The sequence below is a fragment of the Pseudophryne corroboree genome, chromosome 6, assembly GCF_028390025.1.
Source record: "Pseudophryne corroboree isolate aPseCor3 chromosome 6, aPseCor3.hap2, whole genome shotgun sequence".
In the NCBI taxonomy this organism is placed as follows: Eukaryota; Metazoa; Chordata; class Amphibia; order Anura; family Myobatrachidae; genus Pseudophryne; species Pseudophryne corroboree.
The window spans coordinates 38173621-38195625 of record NC_086449.1 but is presented as its reverse complement, the minus strand read 5'-3'; the positions used below and the strand labels follow the sequence as shown (position 1 = coordinate 38195625).

The following is a 22005-nucleotide window of genomic DNA, read 5'->3' as shown; positions in this document are numbered from 1 at the left end:
CCCGTCAGCTCAGGCCCTCAGTTGTGACAGTAAGCACTGACCTAATGAATCCAGCCGGAGACCAGGATCAAGCGGCCAGGCCGATGCAAGAACTGGCAGCCCGACTAGAACATCAGGAGGCTGCACAGGGCCACATCATCCGCTGTCTCCAGGATCTCTCTACTCGGCTGGATGGGATTCTGACCACTCTCCGTGGATCAGGCGCGTCTGGTGCGTCAACCACAGTGACTCCAGCTATAACCCCACCCACCTTACCCATTCCTGCTCCACGTCTTCATCTTCCAACGCCAGCAAAATTTGACGGATCTCCAAGATTCTGCAGGGGATTTCTCAACCAGTGTGAGATTCAGTTTGAGCTACAACCTGGCAATTTCCCCAGTGACCGTACAAAAATTGCCTACATTATTTCTCTTCTCAGTGGCTCAGCCCTCGATTGGGCATCACCGTTATGGGAGAGGTCCGACACCCTGCTATCTTCTTACACTGCATTCGTGTCAACATTCAGGCGCATCTTCGACGAGCCAGGCCGGGTAACTTCAGCTTCGTCTGAGATTCTCCGTTTACGCCAGGGATCACGTACTGTAGGACAATATCTTATACAGTTCCAGATCCTGGCATCCGAACTGGCATGGAACGACGAGGCCCTGTATGCTGCATTCTGGCATGGTTTATCCGAGCGTATTAAAGATGAGTTAGCTACCAGAGACTTACCCTCCAAGTTAGATGAGTTAATCTCACTTTGTACGAAAGTTGACTTACGTTTCAGAGAGAGAGCAACTGAGCGTGGAAGATCATCTGCTCCAAAATCTTCTGCTCCTCCTCCTCGCCAACTGTCACCAACTAAAGATGAACCCATGCAAATTGGCCGTTCCCGTTTAACTCCTGCTGAGCGCCGAAGACGTCTCTCCGAGTTTCTCTGTTTGTACTGTGCAGCTCCGTCTCACACCATTAATGCCTGTCCCAAACGTCCGGGAAACTCCAAATCCTAGCTCGCCAAGGAGAGGGCCGGCTAGGAGTAATGATCTCCTCTCCATCTCCTCAAGATTGTAACCTCCCAGTCTCGCTTCAAGTTGCTCAACGTTATCAGAACGTCATTGCCCTCCTGGATTCCGGAGCAGCTGGGAACTTTATTACCGAAGCCTATGTTAAACGGTGGTCCCTACCCACCGAGAGACTTCCTTCGTCCTTTTCCTTAACTGCTGTGGATGGCAGTAAAATTTTTGATACAGTTATTTCTCTAAGGACTCTACCAGTTCGTCTGAGAGTGGGAGTTCTTCATTCCGAACTTATTTCACTTTTAGTGATTCCAAGAGCCACACATCCTGTGGTCCTGGGCCTTCCATGGCTCCGTCTTCACAATCCTACAATTGATTGGACGACTACGCAAATCCTGGCATGGGGTTCCTCCTGTACTAAGACATGTTTGTTTAAAGTGTTGCCTGTCTGTTCCTCCTCCCCCAGGTCGTCTGATGTTCCACCTCCTCCATATCAAGATTTCACGGATGTGTTCAGTAAAGCTTCTGCTGATATCCTTCCCCCTCATAGAGAATGGGACTGCCCGATTGATCTCGTTCCAGGGAAGGTTCCACCTCGAGGCCGAACTTATCCGTTGTCTCTCCCCGAGACGCATTCTATGGAGGAATACATAAAAGAGAACCTAGCAAAGGGGTTCATTCGACCTTCTTCTTCTCCAGCCGGCGCAGGCTTCTTTTTTGTAAAGAAGAAAGATGGTGGTCTGCGGCCGTGCATCGACTACAGAGGTTTGAACGACATTACCATCAAGAACTGCTATCCTTTACCCCTGATTACTGAGCTCTTTGACAGAGTTAGCGGAGCTACCATCTTTACAAAGCTGGACCTGAGAGGTGCATACAATCTCATCCGTATCCGTGAGGGTGACGAGTGGAAGACCGCATTTAACACCCGTGACGGACATTATGAGTACCTCGTCATGCCCTTCGGATTGAGCAATGCTCCAGCTGTCTTCCAGCATTTCGTCAATGAGATCTTCAGAGACATTCTATACCGTCATGTCGTGGTCTATCTAGATGATATCCTCATTTTTGCCAACAATTTAGAGGAACATCGTTTCTGGGTAAAGGAGGTTCTGTCCCGTCTCCGTGTCAATCATCTCTACTGCAAATTAGAGAAATGCGTCTTTGAAGTCAAGTCCATTCCGTTTCTAGGGTACATTGTGTCCGGTTCCGGACTAGAGATGGATCCTGAGAAACTACAAGCAATCCAGAATTGGCCAGTACCCTTAACCCTCAAAGGGGTCCAGAGGTTCTTAGGGTTCGCCAATTATTACCGAAAGTTTATACGAGACTTTTCCACCATTGTGGCGCCTATTACTGCTTTCACCAAGAAGGGTGCTAACCCGTCCAAGTGGTCTGAAGAAGCCATGCAAGCTTTTCATCTTTTAAAACAGAGGTTCATCTCTGCACCTGTCCTGAAACAGCCTGACGTCGACTCTCCTTTCATCTTAGAGGTGGATGCCTCCTCCGTTGGAGTAGGAGCGGTGTTATCTCAGAGGGCTAAAGATGGTCATTTACATCCTTGCAGTTTCTTCTCACGGAAGTTCTCCCCAGCGGAGCGCAACTATGCCATTGGCGACCAGGAGTTGCTAGCCATCAAGCTCGCTCTAGAGGAGTGGAGATATCTGTTGGAGGGAGCTTCTCATTCAATCACCATCCTTACAGACCACAAGAACCTTCTATATCTAAAAGGCGCACAATGTCTCAACCCTCGTCAGGCCAGATGGGCACTTTTCTTTTCCAGGTTCGACTTTAAACTCCAGTTCTGTCCGGGCTCTCAGAATCGCAAGGCCGATGCCCTTTCCCGCTCATGGGAGCAAGAAAATGAGTCAGAGTCTTCAGACAAGCATCCTATTATAAATCCGTTGGCATTCTCCACGGTAGGGATGGACTCTACGCCCCCATCAGGGAAAAGTTTTGTGAAGCCGACACTAAGGAAGAAGCTCATGCATTGGGCCCATGCTTCCCGTTTTGCCGGACATACAGGTATCCAAAAAACCCTGGAGTTTATCTCTAGGTCCTATTGGTGGCCAACTCTGAAAAAGGACGTTTTGGAGTTTATTGCATCTTGCCCAAAGTGTGCTCAACATAAAGTATCCCGCCAGTCGCCTGCGGGGCAACTGGTTCCACTATCTGTTCCCCGTCGACCATGGACCCATTTGTCGATGGATTTTATTACAGATTTGCCCATGTGCAACAAGTTCAATACCATCTGGGTGGTAGTTGACCGGTTCACCAAGATGGCACACTTCATTCCTCTCACCGGTCTTCCGTCAGCTTCCAAGTTGGCTCAAGTATTCATACAAGAGATCTTCCGACTCCACGGTCTTCCAGAAGAAATTATCTCAGATCGAGGAGTTCAATTCACAGCCAAATTCTGGCGAAGTTTATGTCAAGTCCTCCAAGTCAAGTTAAAGTTTTCCACGGCTTACCATCCTCAGACCAATGGTCAAACTGAGAGGGTGAATCAGGACTTGGAGGCCTTCCTCCGCATCTATGTGTCCTCCTCTCAAGATGACTGGGTTCAATTACTTCCCTGGGCCGAGTTCTGTCATAACAACCAGTATCATTCTTCATCTTCTTCAACACCATTCTTCACCAACTTTGGATTCCACCCTAAAGTCCCTGAGTTCCAACCGCTTCCAGCAACTTCTGTTCCCGCAGTGGATATCACCTTGCATCAGTTTGCCAATATCTGGAAGAGCGTACGATCAGCTCTGCTCAAGGCATCGTTCAGGTACAAGAAGTTTGCGGATAAGAAGCGTCGAGCAGTTCCTGCTCTCAAGGTGGGTGATCGGGTATGGTTATCCACGAAGAATTTGAGGTTAAGAGTTCCCAGTATGAAGTTTGCACCTCGCTACATCGGTCCTTTTAAAATTGATCAAGTCATCAATCCTGTTGCTTACAGACTCCAGTTACCTCCCTTCTTAAAAATACCCAGGACATTCCATGTTTCCCTGTTGAAACCGCTAATCTTGAATCGGTTTCATTCCTCACTTCCACCAACTCCGAAAGTCCAAACTCAACGAGGCGTTGAGTATGAAGTGGCCAAGATCCTGGACTCACGTCACCGTTACGGTCAACTTCAGTATCTCATTGACTGGAAGGGCTATGGTCCTGAAGAACGCTCTTGGACCAATGCCTCTGACGTCCATGCTCCTGCCTTGGTTCGAAATTTCCACGCAAAGTTTCCTTTAAAGCCTAAGAAGTGTCCTGGGGCCACTCCTAAAGGGGGGGGTGCTGTCACGATCCGGGTATCTGGACGCCATTACTTACCCTTCAGATGCCTCCTAAGGTGGGCTCAGCGTTCCAGGACCAGATTCCGCTGTTCCTGAGTTTCCACATGCAGAGTGTCAGAGTGGTGTTTTCATCAGCCGCGGCCTCCGCTGTGCCCGCGTGGTTAAATGTGCATCTATCAGCCTGGCGTCTCCTGTCTCCGGTGGCCGGCGCCGCCATTACTGTTTCCCAGACCACATGGATTACAAACCAAACTTCCCTCCAAGTGTCTGCATGGGCGCAGCCATCTTGGATTCTGTCATCTGATCATTTCCACCAATCTGCTGTTTGTATTGTTGATTTGCATAATTGCCTAGCCAACCCCTTCCTTGCTGCAGGTATAAGTAGGCTGTGCCTGAGCAAGGAAGACGTCAGTGCTTTGGTTGTCAAACCTAGTTCCTGTTTGTCTCTCTTCTATGATTGTCTTCCAGGTTCCAGCTCCTGTCTCAAGACTTCCACCATAGAGACCCGCACCAGCATTCCACCTGCGGTGTAGCCTGACTCTCCAATCCATTGTGGATTCATCTGTTTCCAGCTACAACACTACCTGCTTCCAGCCTCAGCTTCCAGCAGAATACAGCTTCCCTTAAAGGGCCGGTGTCCTTTCTACACTTTACCACTCTCCACCGGAATTATTATTTCTCCGCTCTCAAGTTCTACATTTCAGTTCACATTTCATCGCTCCCAAAGTTCATTTATTATTTAACTGGTTCCAGCCAGTATCCACTCCGTGCTAACAACAGTCTGGTTCCAGCCAGTATCCACAGCAGCTGTTTTACCTGCAGCAACCCAGCTCTTCCTGGAACACCAGCTGGTACAATCCTGGGTTATCTCCATTGCTACAGCCGGGCCTGGTAAGGACTTTCCATCTAGAAGATCATAAGAACTATCTCACACTACCAGTGCCCTGTGGCTCCTGCCATGCTGTAGTACTCAGGAACTGTATTTATTCTTTGCTGACTTTTACGTTTTCTTTTATTGCTGCTGTGATGCGGAGTTGTCATAATAAACATCATTGACTTTTATCTAAGTTGTCGTGGTCACGCCTTCGGGCAGTTATTATTCATGTTACTTACATGTCCAGGGGTCTGATACAACCTCCCAGGTTCCGGTACATCTCAGCCCCTACAACTGAGGCTGCCTCCCGTCAGCTCAGGCCCTCAGTTGTGACATTGTCATCTGTCTGTCGCCCCTCCCCACTAGATTGTTAGCTCTTCAGAGCAGGGCCCTCTTTCCTCTTGTTATCTAAGCCCTCGTCTCGACACATTTCACTCGCAGCTCTCCCCTACTCAATGACCATCTTTATCCTGCTAGCAAAGGCTCATCACCATCTATGGCCACCAGCCTCTAGTAGTACGATGATCTAGTAGTACGATGATCACTCCATCAATACTTACATCTTAGCTGTATTATGTCTTGAGAACGTGTGGTGCTCTGTTACCTGTACTCTATTTCTGTTATTTATTTACTGTAATGCTATGTTTTGTCTCCCAGTACTGTCCTTTGTACGGCGCTGCGAAACACATGTGGCGCCTTATAAATAAAATGTAATAATAATAATAAAAAAAAGTAAATACCGGGCCTAATTCAGTAAGGATCGCAAAAAGCGATCCTTACTGCACTTTGCAGATGTTCGGGAACTGCACACATGCAGAACCCATTCTGCGCATGTGCAGAATGGTTCCTTCAATCTGAAATGCGAACGCCTCAGTGTGATTGACAGGCAGAGGAGATCGCAAGGATGGATGGGGCGCGGAGTGGCTGGCGTTTGGGAAAATGTGGGAGTGTCGCCTCCCCGTTTTCCATGAGTGGCGAGGCCAAGGACTGCGTTGCGAGATGCAGTTTCCTTGGCCCCGCAAGCCACACTGCTTAGTCAGCCTGCCGTCGCAGATGAACATCACAACCAATGGTCGCAATTTAATCTGAGATGCGATCGCATTGCAAATGCAGGGAGGAGGTGGTATGCAATGTGTTCATTGCCCAGTGTAAAGAAGGAAATGCCAATGCAAGACTGGTAAGATGAGAAATGTTATAAGCCACTTTGGCCTTCTCAGGATCACTGTCAATTTGGCAGATGTAAGTATCCAGATTACAGGGATAAAAATCGCAGCTGCAGGAGGAGCAACGGTGGCTGGAAGAGCAGCTGCTGTTAGCATCTGTATGTTGCATGAGCGACTGTAGACATTGCATCACCCGGTTCTGGGTGTCTTCCTCTTGAGCAATTATGGAGGTGTCACAGTCTTTTGGAGATGGCTTAATGGCTGAATCCATAATTTGTCCAGGGCTATTCTGTGAAATTCAGGATTGAAAAGTGAATTTTGTCTTCTACAATTGACACATTGGTGTTTCTATCACGGGTGCAATGTGTGTGGTGCACACAGGCCCCTGGATCCAGGAAAGCACATTGCACCCATGTTATACCTACCTTTCCAGAGTCTCGCGTCGGGGTGCTGCATCCGCAGCAAAAATGGCTGCCCCACATGCACAGTAGTGAAACTGTTCTCCGGAACATGGCAGACGCAATGTTTCCGGAGATCTGCTCATGCGCAGTTGACTTCGGCAAATGTCGGAGCCTACTGCGCCGTGGACAGGAGGGGGCTCACCCGGAGTCTGCACGTGGGCCCCCTCCTCAGTTAGAAAGACCATGGATTGACACATTGTGAAATCTTACACACAGTACTGGTGGTTTTAATCCGGGACCTCAGCATTGATGCATGGACTGAACACAGCCATATGTTGCGGCCCCATGATGATAGCACTTTGGTAATGGAGTAGCTGTGCCCTATATCAAAATAGTCAAAAAAAATGATCAGGGCACAAGAATGTATAGTACAGAACCAAGTCAATGAGATAATGCAGAGAGGAGTCAAGAACAGTCCAGGCATGAGAGCAGATGCACACCACCGACTCTGCACAAGAATCACTACACACGCCAAGCAGCATCACAGCACCCAACAAAAGCCTGTAAGGAGGAGGATTGAGTGTTCCCGACACAGGGGGTCATTCCGGGTTGATCGCTCGCTAGCTGTTTTTAGCAGCCATGCAAACACAGTCGCCGCCCACAGGGGAGTGTATTTTCGCTTTGCAAGTGTGCGAACACGTGTAGCCGAGCTCTGCAAAAACATTTTGTGCAGTTTCTGAGTAGATCTGAACTTACTCAGTCCTTGCGATCACTTCAGCCTGTCCAGTCCTGGAATTGACATCAGACACCCGCCCTGCAAACGCTTAGATATGCTTGCGTTTTTCCAACCACTCCCTGAAAACGGTCAATTGCCACCCACAAACGCCTTCTTCCTGTCAATCTCCTTGCGATCAGCTGTGCATACCACAGACCACATTTCCTGCCGGTCAGCAGGGGGATCCCCTCCATTGTAAATGATGCTCTTGTAATTTGAAGTGCAGGTGAATCTGAATCAAGTATGCCATTTGCTTTTTTGAGTTATCAATTTTAAGCTTTCAAAAATGAATGGTTCAGATTGTTACTTTTACACTTAAAATGTTCATGTGAGCATTGGTGGTTCAGTGGTAGAATTCTCGCCTGCCACGCGGGAGGCCCGGGTTCGATTCCCGGCCAATGCAGCGAAGTTTTCTTTTCATACATTCATTTTTGCAGTTTTGATTACTGCTATTTACGGCTTATGTGCATGTTGTTTTTATTTTGATTTTGCATTACATTTAATAGTGCACACTGCAAAGTACACAGCTCAGTGAAATAGGGAATGCTGCCACATCATTAATTCCTCAAGCTGTGCTTTTCCTTACAGCAGAGCAAAAAGTATTTGAAGAGTTCCGTAGCTAAAATCAGCTTACTTATGCATCTTTGTTGTTGTTTTTTATTTATTTAAAATATTTGAGTCCTAGGAGCAGTATACTATTGCTAGGGCACCTTCCAACACAAAACAAAATGAATATACCAAAAAATTAATTGAGATGAAAAATACTACAATATGTTTTTATGTCCCTATGTAAGGCTTGAAAATGCAGCTGGCAAAGAAAGACGCAGATTATTATTTTTTTTCCTGTAAAAAACAGCATTTGGCAATGTTAGCAGATACTGTTTTTTATCCATGAATGTTTAAAAGGTATTTGAATTACATAAAGGAAAAAATAAAGGGTAGGAAGTAAATCCATCTACATACCTCGCAACTGTCTCGATTTTCACGGAACAGTCCCATTTTTTGGGACTGTCTCGCTGTCCCACCCGTGGGCCAGTGTCCATCGGTGGTGGCAGTTGGAAAGCTACTGTCACTCGCAGAGCAGCAGTCAATAGATGGTGTGTGCATAGCGGGAGTCAGAGGGACTGGGGGCATGCCAGCAGCTCACAGAGAAAAGGGTGTCTGGCACTTACCCGTTGGTCAGCGTAATGGGAGGATCACCCATAGGAATACGAGTTTGTAGCACTGGGTCAGACACAAGCTATGATAGATGTGGGATTGCATTGAGTTTGGCAAAGTTGTAATAAAACTTTCCCATGTATCAAAAGAGAAGAGGCCATCTTCTCCTTATCAAACTTCGTCTCCATCCAATCCAATTGAAAAAGTAAAGTAAGTTTCTCCCTATATAATTGAAAGTTAATTGGGCTTGGGGGGTGTAGTACTGGTCACCTTACCGACGCCGGGATCCCGGCAGCATACCGACGCCGGGATCCCGGTGGGGAGGGGCGAGTGCAGCAAGCCCCTTGCGGGCTCGGTGGCGACCTGCGGTCGCCACGGGTTCTATTTCCACTCTATGGGTGTCGTGGACACCCACGAGTGGAAATAGTCCCTGTTGGTCGGCATGCCGACCATCGGGATAGTGAGCCGTCGGGCTCACGGAGGAGGTCATGTGACTGTCGGTCAGCTGACCGGCGGTCACATGAATACCACCCGGCTTGTGTATATCCAATCTTGTAGAATGGTCTTTTTTGGCTGCAGCACTTATAGCAAGCAATAATTTCCTACTGGCTGGAGTAAGTCTCTGCCCCTTCGGAAAAATGCTCAAAACGGGCCACTCAGGAGTAAACGTCACGTAGTTGACTCAATCTTTTTTATTATCAAATTATGTGCCTAATTCAAGGTTGATTCCAAAAGCAAAATCTTCCTCTAATGGGCAAAACCTGTCACCTATTAGCACAGCTAAGGCCTCAGCACCTTTCTGCTTTCTCTTCCTTCTCTGCACAGCCCCTACCAGTCTCTGCCCCCTCTCACTATCTATCCTGCATCATGTTTGCCTACTCTCCCAGAATGGTCGGGAGGCTCCTGAAAATCAGGTGACCCTCCCAGCCCCCCGGGAGAGCACGCAGGTCTCACAATATTTCATGTGTCCCCCTGCCTGGCCGCCCACCTAGTCGCTGCGCTCGCGCTCGCCACGGGTTCTGTCCCCTCTCTAAGGGTGTCGGAATAGTCCCTGTTGGTCGGCATGCTGACCGTCGGGATAGTGAGGGGTCAGGAAGTTGGGGAAGGTTATGTGACCATCGGTCTCGTGACCGTCGGTCACATGAATACATCCCGTCAAAATCGTAAGGAAAGTTACTGCAAATCGCACTGTGTGTACACAGCTTGCGATACCGATGCGCGCTCCCGAGGGGCTGGTATCGCAAGAAAAGATAGGCTGTGCACGCAAGTCAATCTTCATTATATTGTGTACAATCTAGCACATAGTACAGTAAAAATTGCCACTTTGTCAAAATCTCAAGTACAGATAGTCAGTATCGGTGGTTCAGGGCTCCGGGGAGTTCAGGGGAAATCGCAAAGTCAAAATCAGAGATAGTCAAAATTTCACCATGTGTATGCACCTATACAGAGGAGCCCTGCACAGAGAATGAAGTCCACATTAGGGATGGCCATCTACCATCGATGATTTGAAATCACTTAATACAGAATACAGGTTGAACACGATGGGCATTCTGCCTCTTTTCAACCTCAATTACTATGTTACTAAATCATTGAAGGTCTATGAACCAGATGGTTTCCCGGCATCGATGGTTCTGTTCTACCAAAAAAAAATTTCTGAAAGTGTCAGGGCACTGAGCTGAGCCACGCCCCCTGACACTTATGAAGCCACACCCCTGGGCTCTGATTGGCCCGCATTTCATTGTACAGTAATCAATGGATCCCTTCAAGATGTTGTTACACCATTGATGGATAACCAACCGATGGCCATCCCTTATCCACGTGCACTGTTCCAAGGTTTAGAGGAGCATTAGCTGACTTGGCTCTTCCATTCAGGGACTTCTTCAATCACCAGGTGTGAGCTCCTCCAATCAGGGCTCAGCACATGCTCCTCTGACCCCTTGTCACTAGAGAGACAGTGCAGCAGGAAGGAATGCATTGCTGCATTGAGAGAATTGGCTGCTGCTGGACTGGCACTGCCATTAACGCTAGACATGCCAGCCCGGTGGTATATGCAGCCTATTCCCACCCTCAGAATTCTGGTTCCACTGCAAGGCAACTTTATACTAAAAACAAAAGTCAAATGGCCAGAGATTGCAGGTGCGCACAGGGGCCCTAGGTGCTTCTGAGGAAACAGCCCCAGGATTGAGGCTGAGAAACGCGTCAAGCAATCCGTCTGATTACATTGCCCGACATTCTGCTTGGCATCCAGCTAACCATCACGAACAGAGACTGATTTCTGCAGCACGTCCCCGACAGCATCCGCCGCTCAGCGCCTCACCCAGCATCTGTTCGGCATTTGGCTCACCGCACCAAACGGAGATTCAGCTTATGACAGCTAGCAGTATGCTCCAGGTGAAGCTTGATGGAAAGTGGTGAGAGAGCATTATAGCCTTTGAATTTTTATGCCGATCTGAATGAGACTGTGAGCGTTTTATCTATTATTTCTCACAAGCCCTGCACATTCTATTGCAGTGTCCCAGAGCGGGCAGCCGGCGCCCTACGGACATAACACAATTGTTGCCCATTGCATAAGTTGGGTTAAGTATAATAACAGACTCCAAAATAGCGTCACATGCTTAATCTGTTATTGTGCAATTATAAGCTTCATAAGAAAAGCTGATCAATTCTGGACGGCATTATTGAGAAATAAGAGCTAAATAGGGATTTCACAAATAATGGAGCGGATGACATCAATGTGAATAATCCCTATATACATCACGGATGAACTTTTAAACCCTCTACCAATATATGGTTTCAAGTGTTTCAATCAGCCCACGCGTGGAGCTTACTCTAAGGAATTCCTGTTAATCACAAGAGTTACCATACATTATATAAAGGGTAGATTGATACATTGTTCCAAAGGAGACCTTAGTGAGGAATACAAATTGTTACATGTTTTGATGTGTTGCTGCTAAAAGATTTTTTAAAGTCACAGGATGTTTAGGTTTTCTCATAATTTTTATATATGAATAAGGTCATTTTTAATAAAATATATTAATACTTTAGTGACAGCGCTTCTCTCTGTGGTTTTTATTGCCCTAGGTGCTTGCCTAGATTGCTTTGATGGTAAACCAGCTCATGATATGAGCCCTCAAACAGCTTTCCAGAATAGAGAGACCAGAGAGCAGCTGCCAGCAAGAAGAGACAGGTATCTTACCATGAGATGGGAAAATGTGTTTAGAATGTTCAGTTCTGTATCCCAGAGGTTATATCATGTGTATGTATATATATATATATATATATATATATATATATTTCTTAGCAGATTTCTAACCCTTTTCCTGATCACTTGTTATTTATATGAGATAAATATGTTTGATAAAGTTAATTTTTAGATTCACCTACAGCCTATACTATAGCCCATCTATCAATACTGTATCACATACACTATCCAATGTATAAGGAGACCAATGTGTACATATTTGTCCAGGGAAGATGCTAGGTTTCCCTGCAGAACCCTAGGATTTTCAGACATTCTCCATAGAGCAGGGGACTAGGATTGTGGAGTGGTGCCACACGGGGGAAAAAAAACATTAATTTCTCTTACGTCCTAGAGGATGCTGGGGACTCCGTAAGGACCATGGGGTATAGACGGTCTCCGCAGGAGATAGGGCACCTAAAAAGAACTTTGACTATGGGTGTGCACTGGCTCCTCCCTCTATGCCCCTCCTCCAGACCTCAGTTAGATCTTGTGCCCAGAGGAGAATGGGTGCACTGCAGAGAGCTCTCCAGAGTTTTCTGTGGAAAAAGAATTTTGTTAGGTTTTTTATTTTCAGGGAGTCCTGTTGGCAACAGGCTCCCTGCATCGTGGGACCGAGGAGAGAGAAGCAGAGCTGGCTTGTAAAGTTGGGCACTGCTTCTAGGCTACTGGACACCATTAGCTCCAGAGGGAGTCGGAACACAGGTCTCACCTGGGGTTCGTCCCGGAGCCGCGCCGCCACCGTCCTCCTCACAGATGCCGAAGATAGAAGCCGGGTGAGTATTGAGGAAAAGACTTCAGGCGGCAGAAGACATCAGATCTTCATGAGGAGGGAGCAGGGGGGGGTGCCCTGGGCAGCAATAAACCTCGATTTGGCCATAAATAAGGTGGATTAGGCTAGGGGACAGTAAATCCGTGGACCCCCGCCATTTTATTAATATATGATGAAGGGACCGAAGCCCGCCGTCGGGTGGGCGGGGCTTGATCCTCAGCACTAACCAGCGCCATTTTCTCCACAGAGGCTGCATGAGAAAACGCTGGCTCCCTGTTCTCTCCCCTGCTGAGCTTCACAGGTTGGAAAAAGGAGGAGGCTGGCACTTTGGCGACACAGTGAGTGGAGATTACGATTATACACATATAAAAGCGCTATCTGGTTGTATATTCCAGTGTTTTTAAGCGCTGGGTGTGTGCTGGCATACTCTATCTCTCTGTCTCTCCTAAGGGCCTGGTTGGGGTTTTGTCCCCTTATAGGTATATCCCTGTGTGTTTGGGGTGTCGGTACGTGTGTGTCGACATGTCTGAGGCGGAAGGCTTCTCCAAGGAGGAGGTGGAGCAAATGAGTGGTGTGTCCCCGTCGGTTGTGCCGACTCCTGATTGGATGGACATGTGGCATACGTTGCATGCAAGTGTGGCATCTTTACATAAAAGGCTTGATAAGGCTGGTTTAGGGGGGACATCAGGCGGTCAATCCTCAGATTGGACCAACTCACAGGGCCCGTCGGGGTCTCAAAAGCGTCCCTTAACACAAGACACTACTACCGACACGGATTCTGATTGCAGTGTCGACTATGACGAAGTAAAATTGCACCCTAGGGTGACTAAAACTATTCAGTGTATGATTGTGGCAATAAGGGATGTGTTGCATATTGTGGATGAACCCTCAGTCCCCGACACAAGGGTACACATGTTTAAGGAAAAGAAACAGATTATTAATTTTTCCACATCTCATGAATTAAATGAGTTCTTTGGAAAAGCTTGGGAGACTCCGGATAAGAGACCGCAGATCCCCAAAAGAATTTTTATGGCATACCTTTTCCCTAAGCAGGACAGGGAGATTTGGGAATTACCCCCCACTGTGGACAAGGCCCTGACGCGCTTATCCAAGAAAGTGGCGCTACCGTCTCCTGACACAGCGGCCCTTAAAGACCCAGCAGATCGCAGGCAAGAAACTACCTTAAAGGGTATTTATTCTCATACGGGTGCTGTGCTAAGACCGACGATTGCGTCGGCATGGGTGTGTAGCGCAATTGCAGCTTGGACAGATGAGCTGATAGATCAATTTGATACTATGGATAAGGACACTATATTCCTAACTCTAGCCCATATAAAAGACGCAGTCTTATTTATGAGGGATGCTCAAAGGGACATTGGATTGCTAGCTTCTAGGGCCAATGCCATGGCTATCTCAGCGAGAAGATCCTTATGGACTCGCCAATGGACGGGTGATGCGGATTCCAAGAAACATATGGAAGTACTACCCTATAAGGGGGATGTATTGTTTGGGGATGGGCTGACGGACCTGGTTTCCACAGCTACAGCAGGTAAATCAAATTTTTTTACCATATATTCCCCAACAGCAAAAGAAAGTAACACCCTATCAGATGCAGTCCTTTCGGTCGCACAAGTCCAAAAGAGGTCGGGGATCCTCTTTCCTCGCCAGAGGTAAGGGCAGAGGCAAGAGAGCACCTGCTGCGACAGGTGCCCAGGAACAAAAGTCCTCCCCGGCTGCTCCAAAACCCACAGCATGACGCTGGGGCTCCCCTGAGGGAGTCCGCACCGGTGGGGGCACGTCTTCGACTTTTCAGTCAGGCCTGGGTCAATTCGGACCTGAATCCCTGGGTGTTGGAAATAGTTTCCCAGGGTGACAAACTGGAATTCGAGGAGGTGCCCCCGCGCCGATTTTTCAAATCGGCCCTACCAGCTTCCACATCGGACAGGGATGTAGTGTTAGCTGCAATTCAAACGCTGTGTATACAGCAAGTGATAATCAAGGTTCCCCTGCACCAGCAGGGAAGAGGTTACTACTCAACCCTATTTGTGGTCCCGAAACCGGACGGTTCAGTCAGACCGATTTTGAATCTGAAATCCCTAAACCTGTACATAAAAAGATTCAAATTCAAAATGGAATCACTCAGAGCGATAATAGCCAACATGGAGGAGGGGGAGTTTATGGTGTCTCTGGACATAAAGGATGCGTACCTTCATGTCCCCATATATGCCCCCCATCAGGAATACCTGAGATTCGCTGTACAGGATTGTCATTACCAATTTCAGACGTTGCCGTTTGGACTTTCCACGGCCCCGAGGATTTTCACCAAGATAATGGCGGAAATGATGGTGTTCCTGCGCAAGCATGGTGTCACAATTATCCCATACTTGGACGATCTCCTGATAAAAGCGAGATCAAGAGAGAAATTGCTGAGCAGTGTGGCGCTCTCTCTGAGAGTGCTCCAGCAACACGGTTGGATTCTAAATCTACCAAAGTCACAGTTGATTCCGACAACTCGACTGCCGTTCCTAGGTATGATACTGGATACGGAACAAATGAAGGTCTTCCTCCCAATAGAGAAAGCCCAAGACATCCAGAACATGGTCAGAGAACTGCTAAAACCGAAAAGGGTGTCAGTTCACCAATGCACTCGAGTTCTGGGGAAAATGGTGGCGGCCTACGAGGCCATTCCCTTCGGAAGGTTCCATGCAAGGATTTTTCAATGGGACCTTCTGGACAAGTGGTCCGGGTCCCATCTGCATTTACATCGGAAAATAACTCTGTCCCCAGGAACCAGAGTGTCCCTCCTGTGGTGGTTGCAAAGTGCTCACCTGCTGGAGGGTCGCAGGTTCGGGATTCAGGACTGGATCCTGGTTACCACGGACGTGAGCCTCCGAGGATGGGGAGCGGTCACACAGGGAAGGACTTTTCAGGGTCTTTGGTCAGACCAGGAGTCCTGTCTACACATCAGTGTGTTGGAACTCAGAACCATTTACAACGGCCTTCTACAAGCGGAGAGTTTTCTTCGAAACCTTCCGGTTCTGATTCAATCAGACAATGTCACAGCAGTGGCTCATGTGAACCGCCAAGGCGGGACAAGAAGCAGAGTCGCGATGGCGGAAGCCACAAGGATCCTTCGCTGGGCGGAAAATCATGTAAGCGCTCTGTCGGCTGTCTTCATTCCGGGAGTGGACAACTGGGAAGCAGACTTCCTCAGCAGACACGATCTCCATCCAGGAGAGTGGGGACTTCATCAAGAAGTCTTTGCAGACGTAACACGTCTTTGGGGAACTCCTCAAATAGACATGATGGTGTCACTCCTCAACAAAAAACTTCGGAGGTATTGTGCCAGGTCTCGGGACCCACAGGCAGTAGCAGTAGACGCACTGGTAACACCGTGGGTGTTCGACTCGGTCTACGTGTTCCCTCCTCTTCCTCTCATCACGAAAGTGTTGAGGATCATAAGACGAAGAAGAGTACAGACGATACTCGTTGTCCCAGACTGGCCTCGAAGGGCTTGGTACTCGGATCTACAAGAGATGCTCACAGGAGACCCCTGGCCTCTTCCTCTGAGGGAAGACCTGTTGCAGCAGGGGCCCTGTGTATTTCAAGACTTACCGCGGTTACATTTGACGGCATGGCGGTTGGACGCCGAATCCTAGCAAAAAAGGGGATTCCGGAAGAGGTCATCCCTACTTTAATAAAGGCTAGGAAGGAGGTGACGATAAAACATTATCACCGTATCTGGCGAAAGTATGTGTCTTGGTGTGAGACCAAGAATGCACCTACAGAAGATTTTCATTTGGGTCGTCTTCTCCACTTCCTACAGACAGGAGTGGATATGGGTCTGAAATTAGGCTCGGTTAAGGTACAGATTTCGTCCCTCTCGATTTTCTTTCAGAAGGAATTGGCTTCTCTTCCAGAAGTCCAGACGTTTGTAAAGGGAGTGCTGCACATCCAGCCCCCTTTTGTGCCTCCAGTGGCACCATGGGACTTGAACGTGGTGTTGCAGTTCCTAAAATCACACTGGTTTGAACCGCTTAACAAGGTTGAGTTGAAATTTCTTACCTGGAAGGTGGTAATGTTGTTGGCCTTAGCATCAGCGAGGCGAGTGTCAGAATTGGCGGCTCTATCATACAAGAGCCCCTACTTGATTTTTCATGTGGATCGAGCTGAATTGAGGACACGTCCGCAATTTTTGCCTAAAGTGGTTTCGTCGTTCCATATGAATCAACCTATTGTGGTGCCTGTGGCTACTGGTGACCTGGAGGATTCCAGATCCCTGGACGTAGTCAGGGCCTTAAAAATTTATGTAGCCAGGACGGCTAAAATTAGGAAAACAGAGGCTCTGTTTGTCCTGTATGCGGCCAATAAGATTGGCGCTCCTGCTTCAAAACAGACTATTGCTCGTGGATCTGTAATACGATTCAGCAGGCTCACTCTACGGCTGGATTGCCGGTACCAAATTCGGTTAAGGCCCATTCCACTAGGAAGGTGGGCTCTTCTTGGGCGGCTGCCCGAGGCGTCTCGGCTTTACAACTTTGCCGAGCGGCGACGTGGTCGGGGTCAAACACTTTTGCTAAATTCTACAAGTTTGATACCCTGGCTGATGAGGACCTAGAGTTTGCTCAGTCGGTGCTGCAGAGTCATCCACACTCTCCCGCCCAATTGGATGCTTTGGTATAAACCCCATGGTCCTTACGGAGTCCCCTGCATCCTCTAGGACGTAAGAGAAAATAAGATTTTAAACCTACCGGTAAATCTATTTCTCCTAGTCCGTAGAGGATGCTAGGCGCCCGTCCCAGTGCGGAAACTCTGCAAGACTTGTATATAGTTGTTGCTTACATAAGGGTTATGTTACAGTTGACATCGGTCTTAGACCGTTACTGTTGTTTTTGTTCATACTGTTAACTGGTTATGTATGTTCCAGGTTACATAGTATGATTGGTGTGGGCTGGTATGAATCTTGCCCTTGGATTGCTAAATCCTGCCTTGTATTGTCCATCTCCTCTGGGCACAGTTCTCTAACTGAGGTCTGGAGGAGGGGCATAGAGGGAGGAGCCAGTGCACACCCATAGTCAAAGTTCTTTTTAGGTGCCCTATCTCCTGTGGAGCCCGTCTATACCCCATGGTCCTTACGGAGTCCCCAGCATCCTCTACGGACTAGGAGAAATAGATTTACCGGTAGGTTTAAAATCTTATTTTCAGGGTTGCTGGCCCTACTGACATATCTAATGGTCTTGTTGGCCCTGCATATGTCCTCAAAGCATCCTAACAGTCCAGGTTTAAAGGCTAGCTATGCATGAGCACTGTTGAGTTACTTAGTACCTTATTCAATTTGATTTAACCAAATGTGATTAAGCATGGGTATCCTTAATACCTGGATTGTTAGGATTCCTTGAGGACCGAGTTTGGAAAACCCTGGATTATAGTTTAACAGATGTTCCCACATGACCCATTCCATCGGGTACAAATTTTCTGCTCCTGGACTTCCCTCTACATTTATGTTTGCTGTCACTTATGTTAAACTAGTTCATTAATGAGAAACGCTTTCCTTAATAGAACTTCTGTGATTTCGCTAACTATGGAAATACTTTTTTAATGACCTTTTGAAGAATAGCAGCCATGATTTTACTCTTGGGTATAACACGTAATAATTGCCCCAGCCGCTGTTTCAGATGCATCAACCTCCAGAACAAATGGCAATTGTGGTTTAAAGTGGTCTTCAACCTCTTCAGCTGATTGACAGCTTTATGCTGATTTTCCGACCATCTATATGAGCAATTCTTGCTACTTAGCATAGACTAAGGTTGGACTCTTAGTTTAAATTAAATGTTTCTAATAGTTCTGGAAATACAGGAATTGATAAGTTGATATAACATAAGTGAAGAAAGAAAACACCTTAACCACTCGCGCAATAAACTCAACAATGCAGCCCAGGTACCTCTAGGTCCACCAAACCTTTTACAGAAATACAAAAACAGAAGGAGAGATCCCTGTGGCGCAAAGAAGACGTTCCATGTACAACCAGAGAAAATAGATAAAATAATACAATCCCTTGGATTCTTTGGTCCTCCAAAATTGTCTCTCAACCTGTAGTACCTCAAAATAGGAGAAAGACACTTAGTGTAACACCGTTGGGAAGTTTACAAAACCAGTGATAAAGTAGCACACTCACATGGGATTATAATAATTATTGCTCATCGTCCACCAAATTGAGAGTGATGACGTCACGTATCTTCCTCCAGTAGAATATTGGATTTAAATAGAATTAATGCTCATCATCCACCAAATTGAAAGTGATGACGTACGTATCTTCCTCCAGTAGAATATGTAAAATAAACGGAGAAAAATAGTGCAACACTGTTTTTCATAAAAGCCTAGGATTTTAATAACCAGGTTACTCACATTCTTTAAAATACATAAAAACATATATCCTCCAAACGGAGTGGCTCACACTGGGAAACAGCTTCCAAAAACTGGTATATTCAGGATGGAAAAGTCAAGGTCCTCATCTATGAGATATTTCAACAGAGTGCTGGTCCCACAAGAGTCACATAAAACCACCTGCTTAACGCGTTTCGGACTTTGAGTGTCCTTCGTCAGATGCTTCTGACGAAGGACACTCAAAGTCCGAAACGCGTTAAGCAGGTGGTTTTATGTGACTCTTGTGGGACCAGCACTCTGTTGAAATATCTCCTAGATGAGGACCTTGACTTTTCCATCCTGAATATACCAGTTTTTGGAAGCTGTTTCCCAGTGTGAGCCACTCCGTTTGGAGGATATATGTTTTTATGTATTTTAAAGAATGTGAGTAACCTGGTTATTAAAATCCTATGCTTTTATGAAAAACAGTGTTGCACTATTTTTCTCCGTTTATTTTACATATTCTACTGGAGGAAGATACGTACGTCATCACTTTCAATTTGGTGGATGATGAGCATTAATTCTATTTAAATCCAATATTCTACTGGAGGAAGATACGTGACGTCATCACTCTCAATTTGGTGGATGATGAGCAATAATTATTATAATCCCATGTGAGTGTGCTACTTTATCACTGGTTTTGTAAACTTCCCAACGGTGTTACACTAAGTGTCTTTCTCCTATTTTGAGGTACTACAAGTTGAGAGACAATTTTGGAGGACCAAAGAATCCAAGGGATTGTATTATTTTATCTATTTTCTCTGGTTGTACATGGAACGTCTTCTTTGCGCCACAGGGATCTCTCCTTCTGTTTAAGTTGATATAACATGGCTGGTTAGCTCAGTTGGTTAGAGCATGGTGCTAACGATGCCAAGGTTGTGGGTTTGATCCTCGTACGGGCCAGTGTTATTTTTAACCAAGGCAGTGTCAAAGGTAAGTTTTTGTGTAGAGCACATGTTGATCTAAGGCACAGGTTCTCAAACTCGGTCCTCAGGACCCCACACAGTGCATGTTTTGCAGGTCTCTTCACAGAATCACAAGTGAAATAATTTGCTCCACCTGTGGACCTTTTAAAATGTGTCAGTGAATAATGAATAAACCTGTGCACTTGCTGGGTTACCTGCAAGACATGCACTGTGTGGGGTCCTGAGGACCGAGTTTGAGAACCACTGATCTAAGGCATCTCTAAATACATAATTCACAACATGTTGAAAAGTTACCAGGAGAAGGTAAGACACCACTAGGGACATTTTGTTGATAGTCTATCATGTGGACATGTCCTCCATGTAGACTTGATAAATATCAACACTGCCAGCATGCTTTTGTCAACATTCTCATGTCGACCTTATTTATGGCGCTACAACTGTTGACCTAACATACCAGACCCAAAGGCCTTATTGTTATATTGAAGCTCTGATGACGAGTCTTGAACTAAGAGACATATTGCCCCTCTGTGAACTGTGTCTCAGGAGAATACAGGAAGCGGCTGAAGTAACCCGTCCGGATTCACCAAAGGTTTTTCCGAAAATGCTGAAGGAAATACAGTAGAGTAGCAGTGATTAGTTTATTTCCTAAGGTCGAGAAGGAAATACCAATGGGTGACTGATAAGCTGACAAATGTTATAAGCCACTTCGGCCTTCTCAGAGGTGAAATTAGTTGACAGCAATGCAAATTGAAATTAACAATGGTTCTAGAATACTCAACAATTCTCCAGATCACTGTCATTTTGGCAGATGTAAGTATCCAGATTGGAGGGATAAGAACCGGAGCTGCAGGAAAAACAACGGTGGCTAGAAGAGCACCCACTGGAACGGGGAGACTTTTATAGTATCTACAATGGGTGGTCTTCAGTATGCCGAATGTCGGGATCCCGGCGCACAGTATACCGGCGCCGGGATCCCGACACCCGGCATACCGACAGCTATTCTCCCTCGTGGGGGTCCACGACCCCCCTGGAGGGAGAATAAATAGCGTAGCGCGCCACCGTGCCCGCAGCGTGGCGAGCCTGCAAGGGGCTTCTTTGCGCTCGCCACACTGTCGGTATGCCGGCGGTCGAGCTCCCGGCGCCGGTATGCTGGGAGCCCGGCCGCCGGCATACCATACTACACCCTCTACATGTTGCATGAGTGACTGTAAACATTGTATCACCTGGTTCTGGGTGTCCTCTTTATCATATTGAGCAAATATGTAAGTGTCACAGTCTTTTGGAGATGACTCACTGGCTGAATCCATAATTTGGCCTGGATATTCTGTCATGATTCAGGACTGAAAAGTGATTTTTGTCTGCTGGGATTGACACATTGTGAAATCTTACATATTGACCACAGCCACATGCTGGACCCCCTGATGATAGATGATAGCGCTTGGGGGTCTTTTTACTAAGCCTTGGAGAGAGATAAAGTACCAGCCAATCAGCTCTAACTGTCATGTTACCGGTTGTGTTTGAAAAATGACAGGGGCTCTAGTGCAGTTATTCACTCTATTTACCTACCTAGGTGGCCACCTTGTTTATCAGCTGCGAAGTCCGTCCCATTACTTATATTTTCGATAGTGCGCAGCTTTTCAACTCTTCTAGAATCTGTCAGATCTTCACCATTGGTGGCAAACCATTCCTACCAGACCACATTTCTGGCCAGTCAGCAGGGAGAATCTCCTCCATTGTAAATTATGCTCTTGTAGTTTAAAGTGCAGATGAATCTGGATCAAGTGTGCCCTTCATCCTTTTGACTTTTCATCAATTTAAAGCTGGGTACACACTGAGCGATAGGTCATCTAATCTGGCAGATCAGACATATCGCTCAATTTGGCGCATATCAGGCATTGTGTATTCCCGATATGCGGATGCCCACGGTCGCTAGCAACATCGTCAGGTTTTATGTGCTGCACATCGAACATAGCAATATCGCTAGCGACACCCTGTATGCCAA

At 46.9% G+C, this 22005-nt stretch overlaps 1 protein-coding gene and 1 non-coding gene across 5 annotated transcripts in view; both read left to right on the top strand.

The window, feature by feature from the left end:
• The window catches only part of LOC134934796 (transcription factor HES-7.1-like), a 230968-nt gene that overhangs the window by 72126 nt on the left and 136837 nt on the right, over positions 1–22005 (top strand). For all 4 annotated transcript variants that reach the window (XR_010179810.1, XM_063930153.1, XM_063930154.1 and 1 more), the window contains exon 3: positions 11726–11831. The gene's annotated coding sequence lies outside the window, so the exon portion shown is untranslated. The remainder of the gene's footprint in view (positions 1–11725; positions 11832–22005) is intronic.
• Positions 7819–7889, top strand: TRNAG-GCC (transfer RNA glycine (anticodon GCC)). The gene has a single exon. It is a non-coding gene; the product is annotated as a tRNA-Gly (tRNA).